At 36.1% G+C, this 14,764-nt stretch overlaps 1 protein-coding gene across 9 annotated transcripts in view; it reads right to left on the bottom strand.

Annotated features, from left to right (window-relative positions):
• The window catches only part of Magi2 (membrane associated guanylate kinase, WW and PDZ domain containing 2), a 1,485,406-nt gene that overhangs the window by 1,461,627 nt on the left and 9,015 nt on the right, over positions 1-14,764 (bottom strand). The gene's annotated exons all lie outside the window — the stretch shown is intronic.

Raw genomic sequence — 14,764 nt, 5'->3', positions numbered from 1 at the left:
ATGTTTTCAGAAATCGTTCTTGGGATCTGTGTTTTGAATCAGACGCTGCACTGGCCTTGTTGTGCTCCTGTTCCAATTCATGTGACACATTAAAAACCTTCATTGGTAAATCTGTTGTCCTACTGAATTAGAGGAAATAGGGATTTTGTGGTAGAGTAAGCCTCAGGAGGATCTAAATATGATTCTCACATGCCAGGTCTAGGCAGGATAATTGAATCAACGTTCTAAAACTGATAATGTTCACAGTATTCCATATATTATTTCTGGGACCTAAAGCTACAAAACTGCCTTAAAAGTTATTAGTTAAAATTTTCCATCACTGAAGTACATGGCATAATATCAAGCCAGTTGAGACATAGTCAATTGAGCTTTCAAAATGATAAATATTATAGAGATTTCTACCAAGATCTTTGAATTATTTTACATGTTAGAGAAAAGTGATTCATTACAAACATCTCAAAGAGCAACTTTGGTGCCACTTAGAGAACATTTGCATTTTAGAGTTTACTCTAAAAATAACCTAGAACATCACAGTCATGGTCAAAGAGAGACATCTTAAAATAGAATGAAAAAGTTGAGAACTGTCTAACTACTATAACCTTTGGTTAAAAGGAAAAAGACAGGCAAAGATAGCATAAAGTTAGAATTCTTACAATTTGATTTTATTGACTTACTAGTAAAATAGAAATATCTTTAGAGCTATGTATAGTGATACATAAACATATATATATGTATATATATACACATATATGAAATTTATGTACATTAAAAGAATAACTTAAGACTGGATTACTACTACTGCTGCTATTATAAGTATACTACCTTGATCTCTGTTAAAAATACTACAAATTCTAGTAAAGAGGAATTTTAATTCTCTGACTGACTTTGGATTGGGACTCTTGTGACTAACACTGAGTACTGACTTTTATGGGCTTTATGGTCTATTAGCCTTTGGAATGGAATACACCATCAGTTCTACAATGCTAGCCTATTATTGTAAACAGTCCTCACATGTTCACCATTGATGTCTTATTCTCATTGTTCTTCTAAAGGGACCAGAGCTCCCTATATGGCTGTTGCTATTTCTGTACAAAGCAAATCTCTACTCTTGTAACTGCACATCCAATACACTTGTGAGCTGCAGACTTATGGCCAACTATGTTTGAACATCAGACTTGCCATCTGGCAGGTCCTCACACACAGTATGTTACCAGACACCACTTTCTTTACACTCTGTTCTTTAAGTGGTATTACATGGAGAAAAGTAAAATAAGAAAATCTTCTTAAAACACAAATTAAGCATTTTAAAACTTAATTTAATGAACAATCCCAAATTCTAGTGCCTAATCTAAATAATGCAAAGTAAGATATTATTTATAACAACCTTGTGAATATTATCATACTAATTATGTACATTCTGAAATAGCTCTGAAATTGTCATGTTTCTTTACATTTTTATTTATTTAATTTTATTACTTAATTTTATACATACTGGTATACTGATGTGCTTAGAAATGTGTACTTAAGTGTAGGTTCCTGCAGAAGCCAGAGGCATCAGAATCCCCTGGGTCCTGAATGACAGAGGATTGTGAGCTGCCCAACATGGAACCTGGGAACAGACTATGGTCTTCTGCAAAAGTAGAATGTGCTCTAAACTGCTGAGTCATTTTCCAGCCCCAACATGCACTTACACTTTTCAGTGTGATAATTTTCTGCTTCTAGAACTGCCTGAATCAATTTTCGTATGGATCAAATTCTAACCTTTGTAGTTATGTCTTCTTCTACTCTGCAGCCTTTCCAGAGTCACAAGCCTGAGTTTGCCTCCACGGTTCTTTTACTTCCGTCTTTAATGCTATCTGTCATTTATGCATTTTAACATTTTCTATGTGTATCTCTTTTTGTGTGGGGATACACATGATTCTACGTACACATATACAGAGGGAAAAGTTGATATTCATTGTATTCTCCCATCTCCTTGTACCATCTTTCTTGGTATAAGATGCTTTGTTTTGTTCTGTTCCTTTTTTGAGATAGTTGTTTACTCAGACTGAAGTCTGTTGATCATCTAGACTGGTTGACCAGTGAGGCCCCAGAGTTCTTGTGTCTCACACCCCCTTAGCCCAGAGATTATAGGAGATACTGTGCTTTGTTTATTATTTCTCATCTAGCATAACATAAATTCTAGTTCAATCTACCTCCACAATATGTCCCATATTTTACTTCATTTCCAGTCCTGACAACAGTCACCAGCCTCATTCCAATTTGTTTCCTGTCAATACAGATGCAAATTAAAATCTTCTTTCTTCATCACACTCAAGTGTCCCTTTTCCTGAAAAATGAATATGAAAAGGACTTTCTTTTGCTAATACATTGCTCAAGCAACAGTGTTTACCAATAAGCTCCTATATTTGCATGCATGGTCCACAGTGTTTTAAGTGTGTGGAGGAATTAGGAGGTGTGCTCTTGTTGGAGGAAGTGTGTCACAAGAGTGGGCTTTGAGGATTCAAAAGCTCTCACTATTCTAATGCTATCTCTCTCAGGCAGACACTTTCCAGGTACCTCAAATTAAGTACTGCAAATATCAGCTCTGCCATCTACTTCTGGTAACCTTTGATTCCAGTTTCTATCTTAACAAATAGTACCAGCCATCAGAAATGAGAAAGGAAAGCAACACTCTTTATTTTCTACATTTGCTCATAATTATTGGTGGTTTTGCCACCTATTTGGTTCCTGGCTCATCCCTCTTCTCTCCTATCATTTTTACTATGTTTGAAGGCCTAAAACCCTTTCCTTTTAACACCCAGGAGGCTCTGAAGCTGTTGTATCTGTATCTTAAGTCTCCTGTAGCTAGATATCTTCACTTCCTAAATACGTCCCAAAAAGTGTTCCTGACATGTTCACTCCCTGAAAAATTAATAAATAAATATGAGCCCACTAATCTGTTCTAAGGGCATTTCCAACACAGTATGGAAGGCTCCCCTCGATTTGCTTTAAGGTATTGACAGAGTCTGTGTTCCTAGATTCTGGCTCTGCTGTTATGTGGGCTTCATGAAAGGTGATCATCTTCCTTGGAAACGTCTACCTTATAAAGTCATTTGAGAAATGAAAGTTTGAAAACTGCCTAATATATAGGAAGCACTTCATACAGGTTTGTTATTCACAATGGCTAAAGCATTAGAATTCAGACTGTTACAGTGGCATGGCCGACTTTCCATTCTGCAAGCTCTTTTCTCACTACTTCCTACATCAAACTCTCGAGTTTACTAATTGGAAACTCTTGTCACAACCCATGAGTTGTAGAATCTCAACAGCTCTATACATTTTTTTGAAAGCATTTGCTATAGTTCTCATGAAATTACTTAATCAGTAATCTTTGCTCCATCAACATTGTTTGAGACCTAAGAGATAAAAGGTGCCTTTTAGCTTCATGTATGATTTTTAGAAAATGCACAGGATTAAATATTATTATTTTTAGTAAATATTAACTAAATTACATATTAATGTACAATAGTTGCTATATAGTAACAATTAGTTGTTAAGCTCATAGTGATTCGAAGCATATTATAGGCATTGTAACAAACTATCCATTTAACTCTCTAAAAAATATTATGTAACCATATGAATTTTGCAAAATAAGGGTCTAAGGCATAAATGTGCACATTATATTTTTTCTTAGATTGACATCTAGTACCAGACACTTCTATTACTGGCATCCAAAACTTCTTTCTCTAGACCTTTGTACTCTTAACTACTAATAATAAATTCTTTAGATGTGATCAAGACTCATGAGCCCTTGTGGCATTGCTAGCATGGTTCTTGGCACATATGCTCCGGAGAAGATGTCTATGTACAAAGATTGGCACTACGCAAACCCCATGCATGATGCTGGGGACTAAGGACTCCTGGTACATTTTCTTCCCAATACGTTATTTTTTCATCTTTTTTTTTATCCTTTTCTTGATAGCTTTTGAAATCAGATCACAAAAGATGTAGCACAAATTGAAGACCTTGACTATAAGATAGTCTTCATTATGCTGTTATTAAAACATATGTAGTCACTAGCTTGGTGTCTGCCAAAAAGTAGGCTCCAAAAAACAGTTTGTGAATATTTAGTAGATGAATTCTAGTCCTAAGTAAGTGGAGTTGGAACATTTTGATGAGTCAGTTTATAATTACATACATTCCCGGATCAATGTTAAATACATTTGTAAACAGTTTATAATTCAAAAATATCTCAAGTTGGATTTGGCATGCATTGTTGGTATATTTTTGTAACTGATTTGCTTTCTTGAATATGTTCCATTTTAGATAAGGTTAAGACGGATTTCTGTTCCTAGTTTTTATCTCAGAATGATGAAAAGTTTCTCAGGTTTAAAACAGAAACAGAATTGAGTGAGGTAATGAAGAAATACCCAAAATTTGGCTGAGCTGAAATAGTGACAAAGTGCATTTTGTTGTATTCACCAAACTTCTGATTTTGCAAGATCATTAACAGTGTTTGCTTCTCCTAACAGAAGATTGGAATTAAGCATATTTTATATTAATAAACCAGCGTGTTTTGCCTACAAGCACCAGAAACCTCAAACTAAATTCATAAACATACTGTGCTTTGGTTCTAAGAGAGGATGAGCAACTGGTTCCTTATTCCAGATGTCCATCCAGGAGCCTGGGCGTTCCATTGGTCGGCTTTGCCCTCTTCCCATTTTCTGCAGAGAGTGGTCCATGATCACAGAATGGCTGACAGCTGCTTCTGGTCAAGCTCCCATGATGAGAACTTCCAGTCCAAGGAGGGAATACTATTTTATTCTCTAATCTTATTTTAAGAATTCAGAAATCTCTCAAAGTCCCCTGAATTATACTCAGAACAGGGTTACAAGCCATATCATGAAGAGATCACTGGTAAAAAGATGGAACTGTCTTGTCTGCATCAGACTAGTTGGGATTTAGTCGCTTGAGCTGAAGCCAATCTGATATGAAAACAAATCAACACATTGGCATGTGCATTCCTGAATAGAGCTGACATTCTAACAAAATGAAATTGAGAGGAAGGGGGAAAAGGCAAGTACATTCTAGCTAGACAACCAAGTCCTACTTTAATAGTTTTGTCGCTAAGATGAATCTCAAAAGATATTCAAATGAAGCAAACTTCCTTTGTGGTCAATATCCCCAAACATAAAGAGTACCATGATGCTTTCTCCATGAGGAGATGAAGATGATTTGGCTGAATTTCCAGTCCGTTCATAGTTACTGTATTGGATTTGGATAAGAGTAAAGAACCAGCTTTAGAGACATATTCTTAAATTGAATTATTAAATGGTACCCCTACAGTATATACAATATTAATGCTTCAGTGTATCAGGTGCAACTAAATTTAAAAGCATAAAAACATAAAATTGAGATGTGAGAAAATGCAAGATGACACTTTCTTGTTCTAATATAATGACTGAAGATATTGTTTAGAATATAAAAGAAATCATTAACTGTATACATTTTAACAGCTGGTCTCCAGCAGACACAAGTTCATAAATACGGAATTAATTGGTTGAAAGGAAAATCTTTCTCATTTAAAATACCTATATCAGAAAAAGAAGCATTGTCTTTATTTCATAGCAAAATATTTTAGTATCCCTGCTAATTAAACAGTAGGGTTTTTCATTTTAAATTTCGAAATGCTAATATCTTCGCTTGGACAGAAATATAGAGGTATGGTACAATTTCATCTTTTTTAAAATAATTATGTCTTTATAACTTCAATGCCCCAAATTCATATTGTTGGATAAAAGTCTCATTTTTCTCCAAGACATTTAAACCAACTAGAATTACACAGTACACAAATATATTATCCAGTTGATGAACAAGAATTCTCCTTAGCTGTTAATTCTTTTAAGATTAACGTTATGAGGATAGTATCTGGTGTTTTTACACAGCTTGCTGTCTACTTCTTGATACAAAAGAAAATCTAAAAAAATTAATTTGTTAAAAAAATTAATTTGTTGCTATAGCTGGGTCTTCAGGAAGTTACTCATACTCAAAGGACATGCATGGTATGTACTTGCTAATAAGTGGATATTAGCCAAAAAAGGACAGTATACCTAGGATACAATCTACAGAATTCAAGAAGGTTAAGAAGCAGAAGGGCCCAAGTGAGGATGCTGCAATCCCATTTGGGAGGGAGAAGAAAGTAATCATAGGTGGCAGAAAGAGGAGGGACCTGGTGAGAGAAGGGAGGGAAAGGGGGAAAGGGGAACATGATCAAGTATGGGTGGGTGGGGAGAGACAGGATAGAAGCCTGAGAGCCAGCAGAATGAATGGAAATAGGAAACCTCAGGGGTGGGAGGTGAGGGGACCCTCTAGAAAGTACCAGAGACCTGGAAAGTGAGAAACACTCAGGACTCAAATAGAGGGGCCTTAGATGAGATACCTAACAGCAGGAAGAGGGAAATTTGAGAGTCCACCTCCAGACTGAGGCAGATGCAGATACTTACACCCAACCAATAAATTGAAGTTTGGGACCCATGTGGTTGAATTAGGGAAAGGCTGGAAGAAGGTTAGGAGGATGGCGACCCCATAGGAAGACCTGCAGTCTCCACTAACCTGGACCCCTGAGATCTCTCAGACACTGAGCCACCAACCAGGCAGCATTCAGGAACTGGTTTGAGGCCCAGACATACATACAGTACACTGCCTGGTCTAGCCTCAGTGAGAGAGTGCCTAACTCTTGAGAGACTCAGAGGCCCCAGTGGATAGTGTGGAAGGTGGAGGAGGGAGAGTCAGTGGTGGATTGGGGTGTTCTGGGGGTAGAAGTCATGGGCAAATCCTCTTGGAGACAAGAGAGGAGGAATGGGATGAGAAACTGTGGGAGGGCAGACAGGGAGGGAGTAAAATAACGACTGAATTATAAAAAAATAAAAGTAATAAAAAATAAAGAGGGAAATTTTGATTTTTATATAATTTCTTTAAAGTAAAATATATTATAGAAACTTGAGTATTTGATTTGTTTGAGAGTCTGAAACTATCAGACTTACAATTCTGCTTACTATTAAAACATGCTTACTCTTGGGATTCTTTTCCTCCTACTGGGTTCCTGTGTCCACTTCATTGTGAGGACCTTGCTTTATCTTATTGGATCTTGTTTTGTTCTGTTTGGCTGTTGTGTCTTGGAAGCCTGCTTTTCTCTGAAGAGGAAATGGAGGGGGAGTGGATACTGAGGAGAAAGAAAGTAGGCAAGTTCTGGAGGGTGTGGAGGGAGGGCCAAGATGGATCATGTAAAAGTGGAATCTCTCTCTCTCTCCTTTTTTGATTTTTCAAGACAGGGTTTCTCTGTGTAGCCCTGGCTGTCCTGGAACTCACTCTGTAGACCAGGCTGGCCTCAAACTCAGAAATCCACCTGCCTCTGCCTCCCAAGTGCTGGGATTGAAGGTGTGAGCCACCACGCCCGGTTTAGGAATCTCTTTTTCAATAAATAGGAAAAAAAGAAACCCAAGTCATTAAGGCTATGTGCTCACACACACAAATCCTTTTATTTTACAAATTCTTTTAACACTAGTAACTGAGTCCTTCATATTTGTATGTGGTACACATGTGCATCCAATGTATCCAGTCATGGAGATAGCATTTGCAGTTCACCTGACTAACTTCCACACTGAAGAGTCAGAAAGCATAGACACTTCTAGGTAATAAGGAAATGGAGATCCAGCTACAGAGAAGGAGGAATGTTTCAAAGGAAACAGGGCTTTTTTGTGTTTTAACTCCTAACTCAGAAACCATCTTCGACAGCATTGTTGCTCATCCAGAAGGAAGATCAACTTCCTTCTGTTTACCTAAGACTGCACTCCACCCTTGGTAGCAGACTTGCTACAAAGACAGGATTAGAATTATCTGTGCTCAGTATGCTTTTAGAAAGGAACCAAGCTGTTTGGAAGATTTCAGTAATGCTTTAAGCCTAGGCACTCGCTTGTTTCTCAGGAAACTTTGCCCAATAGAAGAATGCTCTACCATTACCACATGGAGTACGAGGAAGGGCAAACTCAGGCTTGAGGGGCAGAATTAAGGTGGAACACAAAACATTTCATATCGGAAAATTTCTCATGGTTTAAAACAGCTAATCAGATTTTAATCTGCTTAGTGTGCTGCTAGGTTAATCTGTGGGTTTCTGGCACTAGTCACCACTGTAAGCATAAGTGTATTCCAAATAAATGAGTCCTTCTTTATGAATGCCAGTGCAAACCATTAGGATATACAACACAGCTCATCTTTAAAATGAGCGTTAAGTGCTAACATAAAATCACTTTGGGGACTAATATTTTCTCCCAGTTCTCTATGATTGACTTAGTGACATTGTGGTGGATAAACAGCTTTGGTGCTGTCCTTGATCCATGGAAATTCTGTGTACAATTTGGGAAACATGATTTCTTTTTTTAAACGTCTGAAAACAAAGTGTCTTGCGAAAGGTATCCAATTAATTTTTTTTTTCACTCAACACTTTTTCTTCCTGGTACTTCACAGTAATCTTTTAAAAACATCCATGGCTATTTAAGAAAAGTTTTGTGATTTCATATACATACCCCTCACTAAGTGACATTATAAAGATCAAGAAATTTTCTACAAATTTTGTAATTGGTAGTATCAGTATAGACAAAGATTTGTTTTTTACTTTGTACATCAAGCTTACTTAAATGCTTTTATACATGTGTGTGTTACTATTGGATACAGTATCTGTTATGTTTTGGATAATGTTTTTTTTTTAAGTAAAATTACATGACACAACCTCCATGTAATTCATGTAACATATATATGAATAGTACAATTTCCTAGGTAGATAAAGCCATTTAATCATTACAATATTTTAAATAAATTCAATAACTTCTTCAAAATATTACTCCAATGGGCTACAGAAAAGGATCTATTGGATGTCATTGGTGTATATTCAGTAGTCAAAAAAAGAAAACTTTAATAGTTTATTCCAGACTGTCTAAAATGCTCAAAACTACATATCAAACCCAACTTTACATTGTAAATTTATTAAACAATTATTTTCACAACTCTGTTACAAGAGTTACTTAAATGCCAATCAATTTCCACAAGGGAAGGCACTTTGACTAATTTTCTTTGATGACATGAACATTGTATAACAGTGTGCAGCAGACACACATCTTTAGTTAACTGGCCTTAGCATTTATAGGTTCAGTAAATTGTCTGTGTAACATGGTTCATATTAAAGCAAGGGAAAGATCGTGTCATCATTTCTTGGAGATGAAAGGGAGGGAGTTGAGGTTTAAAATGAGGAGTGACAGTATAAGAAATACTAAGAAAGCTGCAGGACCCTGCTACCTGCAGCTGAGCAAGGTTGACACCACAACCACAGCTGGAACCACAGCTGGAACTTAAGCAGTGCTAAAGTCACTGGAGTGTTATCCAGAGAGACATTGAGGCTGTGATCATCTTTTGTGACATTGGTTCACACAGACTTTTGCTTATGCCATGGTACAGCCACTATTACAAGTGCAATGTGTACTTTTGTGACTTTGGTTCACACAGACTTTTGCTTATGCCATGGTACAGCCACTATTACAAGTGCAATGTGTACTTCTGCTGGATTTGGTGTAATTTCCTTTGTTACATACAGTGTTAATCATGGCCATTTATTAATTCAGTTTCATTAGATCTCCTGAACAGAAACTTGTCACTATGAAGTAAAAATTCCACTTATAATGTGATCTATCTGGCTACTGTGGTGTTTAAAAAGTGGATATATATATTTACATGAAATGAATCCCATGATTTCTGTAGCTGTCAAAATTAGAGTAAAATCTTCATTATATTTGCCAGGTTTTAAGGAAAAAAGATATACTTAGAAGGGAATAACATAGAGGGTGTAAACAAGCTCTGTCCAAAAGAGCCGTTCACAACCTGTGGATCACAATCCTGCCTAAGACCATCAAAACTGTAAATATTAATATTATGAATCATAACAGTACCAACATTATAGTTATAAGGTAGCAATAACAATATTTTTATGATTGGGGGTCACCAACACATAAGGAACTGCATTTAAGTTTCACAGCATTAGTAAGATGGAGAACTGGTCTAAAACCGAAGATAAAAAAATTATTATAAATGAAGACATCAATGATAGTTACTTTTTAAAGGTAGAAGAATATGTCATTGTGTTTAATGGCAACAATCATCAACAAAATGCTTTTTATAAAACAGAATTTATTGTAGAGAAAACACTAAGTTGCTAACTTAATTTTGCACTTATGACCAATTAGACATTGGTATTTCCCTTTTTCTTTTTCCAATTTAATTAATCACAGTTAAGCGTAAAATGTGTTGAAACCTTGGGCTAGAAAGATGGCTCTGCAGTTCAGAGCACTTGCTGCTCTTGAAGAGGACACATGTTTGATTCCCAGGAACCATGCCAGGCAGCTCACAACCATCTGCAATGCCAACTCCTCCACTAGCATTTGACCTTACTTGCACCTGCTCGTGTGTGTGTGTGTGTGTGTGTGTGTGTGTGTGTGTGTGTGTGTGCTCGCGCGCGCGCACACACACACACACTTAATTAAAAGTACTGTAAAAATATCTTGAAGGTTAAAAGTAATGAGAGTGCCTCAAAATGACCCAAATGTTTAGAATAAGATTTACTAACATTTACATAGTGCTTACTACCTGCAAACCATGTTATGATTTACATGTGTAACTTAGCTAATGGTTGTTGACAAGGCAGGAGCTAGCATTCAAGGTTTTGCACACTAAGAGGAGTACTTCCAGTAGATTACATTCCCAGCTGTTCCTTCTTACCCTTAAGAAACTGCTACCTCCCCCATTTGGAAAACTTGTTCATAGAACTGTCATCAAAGAGTGCTCTTGGCTGTTAAAGCCAGGTCACCTGCAAGGAATACAGCACAGTTCACAATTGCCTGTCCCACATCCTAAGGGAAATGTTGCCACCAGGGTCTGCTATGCACTGGAAAGTAATTGTTTGAACTGCAAGCCAGAAGACATGTCAAATGTGCAAACATTTTTTTCTCGTTATGAAAGTGAATGTGTGAGGTTCAAGCAGCTAAAACTGAAACTGAGTGTAGTGGAGGTGTCAAACCATAAAAGAAAACAACAAATGAAAAACCACCACTAACAACAACAAAAATCCCAATCAATCAACAACAAGAGAAACAAAGGAATCAACCAAACAACAAACAACGGTAACAAAACCACACACAGTGTGAATGTTCAGAGCAGAAATGGCCACACTTACAATCTTCAGCTGGCATTTGACTTGGAGACTATTGTCATTCAAAGCAAACCCATGAGAAAGGGATGATCATGCTTAGCATTCAAAGCCATGCCATTACAACAGTAAAACAAACAAAAACTAAACAAAATAAGAAAGACAAAACTGTTACAGACAGTGGAAAAGAACAGAAGTATCTTTCACAAACTCTGCTTAAGCAGAACCGTTTAATTGTTTATTAACCAACATTTTCCTAACAAAGTTAATCAGTCAATGTGAATATAGCTCAATAACAGGGCATTTCTAAAGTACATAGATGGCCCTGGACTTGAACCCTAGCACTGGACAAATATTAGGCTGAACAGCAGATTAAAGCACTTTTATTATTTTTGAATACAAAATCCACATAACTCAAATTATATGGAATAAAGTCATTTTTTTTTTACTAGCAGAAATTGACATACTTTGGATTTCACTCCCCAAAACGCAAAGGCAGTGTGGAAGCCTAACACATCATATTAGTCTGCAGTCAGTCAAGAAGAAAGTGAGACTCTTAATAAATGTGACTCTTTTTCTCTTTGAAGGTAGATCTTGTCTAAAAGTGAAGTTCAAAGGCTTTCAATGGCCTACCTTCCACATGGTAAAAATTATAAAAGTTTTTGCCTCTTATTTTCCATTGTGAGATACTAAATGGGAAAATGTATCCAGGCTATGTCCGTCCCTGTGTAGTCTGAGGCATCAGGAGCCATGGCTTAAGGAATATAGGACAGGAACATGACAGTCTGTTTAACTGGCTGCTGTGAACTTTAGCAACAAAGATAAAAGGAAAAGACAAAGAAAAGAACTGTTAACACTTCAATTTGTATCCCAGGATCACCCAAGGGGGCTCTCTTCATGGGGTCCTATGGAAAAATGAGAATGCATACAATATTGCTGAGTTATAATTAAATCTATTGGTAAGAAAAGATTATTATAAACAAAAAGAATGGTTTAAAGAATCAACAGGATATCACCAACAATAGAAACGGTATTTTTCATGTAGTTTATTCTGTAGGTTAAAAGATGATGAAGTAAAGAGAAATCTGTTGAAATGTGTTGAAAAGTTGTGAGGGTTTTGTTGTTGTTGATGATGTCATTTGCTTTTTTTTTAATGGGTTTGAAGGCATTTAAGCAGTTCAGAAAAAACTATAAACACCTGTCTTCTTTAGTATGTCTTAAAATATTAGTTTCTCAGTTTCTTTAAAAATTAGGATAATTATAAATCTATAATAACTATAATGTAAAATTAGCCAAAAAGTAAGTAAAAGTTGGGTAAATATGGCAATTTATTTGGGGTATATTTTGCTAGTGCTTTCTATTATACATATCTCCCATTTCTAACAAATCTCCCCAAGTTCTTTTTTTTTTTTTTGCTATAACTATACATGTAGTTTCTGCATAATGTCCAATATTTAACTAAACCTTTAAAATCAATCTCATTAATATTTTTAAAAATCCACCTCACTAGCAAGCCATGTATGAGTTCTCTGGCTATGCTATGTTTTTCTATTTTTTTTTTCTTGATTCCCCCCAGAAATAGAACTACTAAGCCTAAAGCTCAACCCAATTTTCAAACAAGTACAAACCCTACTGAAACCCAACAATCACAAGCTCTATATTTAATGTCTGCCAATTTTCACTTACTCATAATTATAAATAAATAAATAAATCTAATCACCACTGATAAAAGATCAATTTTATAAGAGAATATATAGGAATCACTACATTTAAATAAACATATACGATTATAGATTTTAAAAAGCTAAAATAGATTAATTAATTAATCTATTTATATCTATTTTAATTCTGTAGATGAATGTCTATATTTGGATACCTGGAGACTGACAGACTAAGGGTTAACATATACTGTGAAAAGATTTTCACCTAAATATTTCAGTCCATAATAATAAGTGTCCTGAATCTGAACAGCTTTATTCTTCCAAACAAAATACAAGCAAGAAGCTGATTGATCAGGATGAATTTTAGCTAAAATCAAGGCTGGGCAGGGATCACCCTCTGTAGATCTTTCTGCTTCTTTGTCAAGGTCCAGTAGGGAAACCTCATCTTACAACATCACTCCCAGCTCTGTTCTGCTAGAAATTATGCTTCCCCAAGGGAAAGACTTCCCAAATTTGCCCTAGCTTTATTATGAGCATTATCACAGAATAGGCCAGAAAATCCCATTTCTTATCTCAGATTCTCAATTTGCACAACTTTTATGCCTTCAGTTTTCCAATGTCTCTCTGGATTTCTTTTAGTAAATTGCTAATACTAGATAATATTTTCTTTTAATTATTTATTTTATTAATACTCATAAACACTTATTGTTTACGAGTATTAAAGTTTGCCAACATCTACCTCAACATGTAGGCATCAGAATAAAATGATCAGCGGGAACCACAGTAGAATATAATCACTGTGGAAATGTATTAACGTGGGCTTGTGAGGCTGATCTCAGGAAAAGTGTCTCAGCAAGCCTAATTTCCCTCTCTCACCCACAGAGCAGTAGGGGAGAAATGATTTTCAAGGGCTGTTTTCTGATTTCCATATCACACAGTGGGCATATCCATTCACCCATCCATAAACCATCAACCCCTAAACAAACAGATATTTTAAAAGCATTAACTTTTGCAGTTGTTTTCCTTTGCAAACACCAATATTTTTTACCACCAAATAACGGTATTGGTCAATTGTAGTAAACTGAACCCTAGCCTTGAACTTCACATTTGTTATCTATTGCTATTATGTAGTATCGTAACCTAAAATGTAGCAACACAATTTTCTGAATTTGAGTTCAAAGTATGTCACTTTGGAAAATGCTAGGATAGTAAACCCTCTTCTTCAGGGTCATATAATACTGCATGTCTATATTAGATCATCTAAAATGACATACGATGGATACTCAATAAATCCCACTGAAGATGTTTTCTTCCTTGACAGCTTAGCTTTAGAGAAGTTTATGAACCTTTATTCTCTCTTGTTTACTTCGGAACTTTTCTTTTTACATGTTAATTTTATTCTGAAAAAAACAACTGCTCTATATAGTATTTCTTCATAATGGATCACAGCATGAAGAGCAATTCTGATACAGTAATACTCAGAATTTCAACACTGGCGCAAGACAAATAACAATAGATAACAAACTGTCATACCATGCTGGTATGTTTGAGACAGATCTGTCCTGTCCACCTGTGCCACCCAAGAAACTGCATTACCACCAGAGGAAAACAAAGGCACGCTACATTTGTACAATAAAGTCTTTTCTAATGAAAGTTTTCTCTCAGGACCACAATTTTATTTCAAGCAAAGACATTTTTTCAGCAAGATTCCAATCTCTCTAAATTAACTTCACAGCCTAGAAGAGACTTGACAGAAGCCAAGTTAGAACACAGGGAGCCTGGGCTGTTGACCAGCTTGCATCTCCATCCACCTCTATGCCACAAACACGCCCCCATGTCTGGAGCTAGAGGAGAGTCCAACCACAGAGAAATC

This window comes from Mus musculus, chromosome 5 (assembly GCF_000001635.26).
Source record: "Mus musculus strain C57BL/6J chromosome 5, GRCm38.p6 C57BL/6J".
Taxonomy (NCBI): Eukaryota; Metazoa; Chordata; class Mammalia; order Rodentia; family Muridae; genus Mus; species Mus musculus.
The sequence above is the reverse complement of the archived record's forward strand: the minus strand, read 5'-3'. Positions and strand labels throughout refer to the sequence as shown.